General features: G+C 34.2%; 1 non-coding gene across 1 annotated transcript; it reads left to right on the top strand.

Annotated features, from left to right (window-relative positions):
• Nucleotides 1-1453: 1453 nt before the first annotated feature.
• On the top strand, nt 1454-1556 carry LOC124525214 (U6 spliceosomal RNA). Its single transcript, XR_006965435.1, has one exon. It is a non-coding gene; the product is annotated as a U6 spliceosomal RNA (small nuclear RNA).
• Nucleotides 1557-5632: the final 4076 nt, after the last annotated feature.

Raw genomic sequence — 5632 nt, 5'->3', positions numbered from 1 at the left:
TTATTTGAAGAGAAAATGATAAAAAGAGAACCACCACAGAGCTGAATTTAACAATGCTATCAATTTTTTGGATATATTGATATCTATAGACTTTTCCATCCAACATCATCAGAATACACATTTTTCTCAAGCTCACATGAAAAATTCACCAAGACAGACAACATCCTGGACACCTTAGCAAATTCAAAGAGGAATCATACAATGCCTGCTCATGGATTACAATGGAATGAAACTAAAAGTTAGCAGAGAGGTAACTGGAAAATCCCACATATGTGGAGACTAAAAAATACACTTCCAAATAACACATTGGTTAAGGAAGAAATATCAAGAATAATTAAAGATATTGATAACTAAATGAAAATGAAAACAAAGCTTATCACAAAGATATCAGTGATAAAAGAAAACAGATCAATATATCTCATGAATACAGATGCAAAAATATTAGCAAATAGAATCTAAGTGCATAAAAATAATTTTCACCATGATCAATTGGAATTTTTGCTAGTATGAAAGCTAGTTCAACGTTCAAAAAGTGATTAATGTAATCCATCACATCAATAGGGACTAAAAAAGAAAAAAATCATCATATCAATATATGCAGAAAAAGCATTTGACAAAATCTATCATCTATTCATCATAAAATAAAAAACTTTCAGTAAATTAGGAATACAGAAATACTTTCTCAACTTGATAAAATAAATCTAAAATGTACCTGTAGGAACATCATACTTAATAGCAAGAAACTTGAAGCTTTCCTATTAAGATCAGGTACAAGTCAAGGATGTCTACTCTCACCTCTCCTTTTCAAAATTGTACTGGAAGTTCTAGGTAATGCAATAGAATAAGAAAAGGAAATAAAAGATACATAGTTTGGAAAGGAGGAAATAAAACTATCTTTTTCATAGATGACACAATCGATTACATAGAAAGTCTGAAAAAAATGACCTCCCCCCCAAAAAAAAAATACTAGAACTAATAGATGATTAAAGCAAGGTTGTGTGATACAAGGCTAATGTACAAAAGTCAATTATTTTCCCATAACCTGCAATGAATAGACAGAATTTGAATTTAAACACATTATTTACACCAGTACTCCAAATGTGAAATACTTAGGTGTAAATCTAACAAAATATAAACAGCTGTAAGTAAAGAAAAAAGTAAATAAAGAAAACTACAAACTCTGATGAAGTAAATCAAAGAAAAGCTAAGTATATGGAGAAATATTCCATGTTCAAGGGTAGGAAAACTCAATATTGTCACGATATAAATTTTTCCCAACATTTGATGTATAGACTCAATGCAATCCCAATAAAAATCCCAGCTAGTTATTTTGTGAGTATTGAGAAACAGATTTTAAAGGTTATTTAGGAAGTAAAAAGATCCAGAATTACCAACATAGTATTGAAGATGAACAAGTGGTAAGGCTGACACTAACTTCAAGACTTACTAGGGCTCGGTTTGGCACCACATATAGTAAAATTGGAATGATCAAGAGAAGAATAGCATGACCCCTGCATAAGGAAGACTTACTATAAAACTATAATAATCAAGACATTATGGTAGTGACTAAAGAATGGACAAATAGATCAAAGAAATAGAGAATCTAGAATAGACCCACATAAACAGAGTCAACTGGTCTTTGACAAAGGAGCAAAGGCAATTAAATGGAACAAAGATAGTTCTTTCAACAAATGGTGCTAGAACAACTGGATATCCACATGCAATAAAATAGATCTAGACACAAACCTTACCCCTTCACAAAAATTAACTTAAGGTGAATCACAGACCTATATGTAAAATGCAAAACGGTAAAACTCCTAGAAGATAACATAGGAGAAAACCTAGATGATCTAGAGTATGTTGACCACTTTTAAATGCAACACCATGCTCCATTAGAGAAATAATTGATATGTTGGACTTCATTAAAATTAAAAGTATCTGCTCTGTGAAAGACACTGTCAAGAAAATAAAAAGACAAGCCACAGATTGGGAAGAAATCTTTGCAAAAGACATATCTGATAAAGACTATTATCCAAAATACACAAATAACTCTTAAAATTCAACAATTTTTTTTAAAACCTGACTTTAAAAATGGGTCAGGGGTTCCTGGGTAGCTCAGTTGGTTAAGCATCTGACTCTTGATTTCGGTTCAGGTCATGATCTCATGGTTAGTGAGTTTGAGCCCTGTGTTGGGCTGTGGGCTGACAGGGCAGAGCCTGCTTGGGATTCTTGCTCCTCTCTCTGACCCTCCCCTGTTCTATCTCTCTCTTAAAATAAATAAACCTTTTTTAAAAAAGTCGGTCAATAGGGCGCCTGGGTGGCTCAGTCGGTTAAGCGTCCGACTTCAGCTCAGGTCACGATCTCGTGGTCCGTGAGTTGGAGCCCCGCGTCGGGCTCTGGGCTGATGGCTCAGAGCCTGGAGCCTGCTTCCGATTCTGTGTCTCCCTCTCTCTCTTCCCCTCACCCGTTCATGCTCTGTCTCTCTCTGTCCCAAAAATAAATAAATGTTAAAAAAAAAAAAATTTAAAAAAAGTCGGTCAAATATCTTAACAGACAGCTCACCAAAGAAAATATATAGATAGAAGATAGCATGTGAAAAATTCTCTCCCTTTACATGTTGTTAGTAATAAAATTAAAACAAAAATTAAATACCACTACAAACCTATTAGAATGGCCAAAATCCAGAACACCGACACCATCATTCATGCTGTTAAGAATACAAAATAATGCAGCTACTTTGGAAGACAATTTAGTAGTTTCTTACTAAACTCAACATACTCTTTACCATATGATCCACCAATTTATCCAAATGAATTAAAATTTATGTCTAGGGGAGCCTGGATGGTTCAGTCAGTTGAGTGTTGGACTTCGACTCAGGTCATGATCTTGCAGTCCATGAGTTTGAGCCCCACATTAGGCTCTGTACTGACAACTCAGAGCCTGGAGCCTGCTTCAGATTTTGTCTCTCTCTGTCTTTCTGCCCCTCCCCTGCTCATACTCTGTCTGTCTCCAAAGAATAAACATTAAACATTAAAGAATAAACATTAAGAATAAACATTAAAATAAATAAAAAAGAAAATTTATGTCTATACAAAAACTTGCACACTGATATTTAGAGCAGTTTTATTCATAATTGCCCCAACTTGGAAGCAACCAAAATGTCCTTCAGTTAGTGATTGGATAAACAAACTTTGGTACATCCAGACAATAGAATATTATTTATCACTAAATAGCAAGCCATGAAAGACAGAGAGAAGCCTTAAATGCATATTACCAAGTGAAAGTAGACAATCTGAAAAGGCTATACACAATGATTTCAATGTTATGACATTCTGAAAGAGGCAAAACTATTGGGGATAGTAAAAAGATCAGTGGTTATCAGGGGTTTGGTTGAAAGAGGAGAGGTTTGAATAGGTGAAGCACATGGATTTTTTTAAGAGGTAAAACTAATCTGTATAATATGATAATGGCGGAAATATGACAAATCTCATAGAATACAGTCCAAACAGTAAACCTTAATGTAATCTATAGACTTCAGTTAAAAAAATCAATTATATAATAAATAGCAGTAACATCGGTCCATTAATTGTAACAAAGTTTTCATGCTAATACAAGATGTTAAGAAACAGGGAAACTGGGAGGAACGAGAGTGTATGGAGACTGTACTATCTCCTTATTTTTTCTCTAAATCTAAATCTATAAATCTAAGTTTAGAGTTCAAATAATCTAAAAAGTAAACTGTAATTAATTTAAAAAAAGAAAAGAAAAACAGAGAAGGAAAGAGAAATAAAGTCAGAGAGATTTAAAGCATGGGAGAAGGCCTAAAGCACTGCTGCTCATTCTGAAAATTGAAGGAACCAGGCACCTAAAATTGTGAAACCCTACAATTGAGAAGTGAGTTTTGTCAACAACCTGAATGAGCTTGGAAGTAGATTATTAGCCAGAGTCTCTAGCAGAAGCCCAGACCAGCTGACACCTTGATTTTGTCTTTGTACGGTCCTAAACAGCTGGGCCATGCAATGCCTAGATTTCTCACCTATAAAACAAATGGTGACTAAGTTTGTAGTAATTTGTTTTGTTTTGTTTTACTTGTTTTAGAGAGGAGAGAGAGTGTGAGCAGGGGACAGGGGCAGAGGGAGAGTCAGTGAGAGAGAGAATCTTAAGCAGGCTGAACCCTCAGTGCAGGGCCTGACATGGGGCTCAGTCCCGCAACCCTGGGATCATGACAACCAAAATCAAGAGTCAGACATTCAAATGACTGAGCCATCCAGGTGTCCCTGTGGTAATTTTTAAGACAGCAATATAATTCTAAAACAATTCTCATAAAATTATTGCCATTTCATAATCAAGAAAACTGAGGCCCAGGGAAGTTACAATTAAATTAATATTCCAATTAAATAGAATTAGTACATTCCACTAATCTAAGTTACCAATGAGTTAGATGAAACATCCATTTAGTCTACTACCAAAAGATTGTGCCCAGAGAATATGAGAACTAAAACATTTCTAGAGAATATTAATTTGAATTCTATTGATTCAAGGTGTATAATGAATTAAGCATCATTTACATGTTTCTCATTGTGCATGAAGTTTAAAATTAATGAAATAACCTGGAAATCTAATATTATGAGATACAATTCTACAATATTATCTACTTATATATTTTATTTTTTTTATTAATTCAGTTCATTTTACTAACAATCATTTATATTTTAGTCTGTAGTTGTTGAAAGTAAGAATATAGAAAAAAAGTAGGAAGACAGAAAGTCATGAGCTTTTTTTTTTTTTTTTTCAACGTTTATTTATTTTTGGGACAGAGAGAGACAGAGCATGAACGGTGGAGGGGCAGAGAGAGAGGGAGACACAGAATCGGAAACAGGCTCCAGGCTCTGAGCCATCAGCCCAGAGCCCGACGCGGGGCTCAAGCTCACGGACCGTGAGATCGTGACCTGGCTGAAGTCGGACGCTTAACCGACTGCGCCACCCAGGCGCCCCTCATGAGCTTTTTAAGAAAATATCTTTCAATTTAAAATCAATCAGCATTCTGCTGTTTCCTTTTTCTTTTGTTCTTTACGTAGAATCAAGTGTTACTATGTGTAAATTTAAGTGAGATTTTTTTTTGTGCATTTAGTATTTCTAAATAAATTGGTTCTTAGCAAAGATTTTTAGTGTTGAGATAATCAGTTTAGCATCTTAAGAAGCCTGCAAAAGGATACTGATTCAAAATCAAAGAAATAAAAGATAATTTTAGATGATTCGGGGGAAACACCCATTTTTGTAGGTGAAATTCAATTTGGTTTACATAATGAAGATGGTTGTCTGTGTTTTTCATATGACTTAGTGTATTTCTCTAGAAAGCCCCTATTATATACCCTTTGAAAACTGCTTCATTAGATTTTTCTTGTCCTGTTAACATACAAGCAAATTAAGTTAATCTCTAAAATTTATTCCAATCTGGTTTTTTAATGACAAGGTAAGTATTGATAATTCAATTGGCTTAATCATGACATCTGATTAATCTTCACATACTCCAAATTATTGCATTCATGACAGGTTTGATTACTCCAGGCTCTATATATGATCCTTATGAAGCCACAGAGAATTCACTAAGTCATAGGAAACATAAAATGAT

The sequence above is a fragment of the Lynx rufus genome, unplaced genomic scaffold, assembly GCF_022079265.1.
Source record: "Lynx rufus isolate CCGP_SWC_20201006 ecotype Redwood Valley unplaced genomic scaffold, mLynRuf1.p SCAF_4, whole genome shotgun sequence".
NCBI lineage: Eukaryota > Metazoa > Chordata > Mammalia > Carnivora > Felidae > Lynx > Lynx rufus.
The sequence above is the reverse complement of the archived record's forward strand: the minus strand, read 5'-3'. Positions and strand labels throughout refer to the sequence as shown.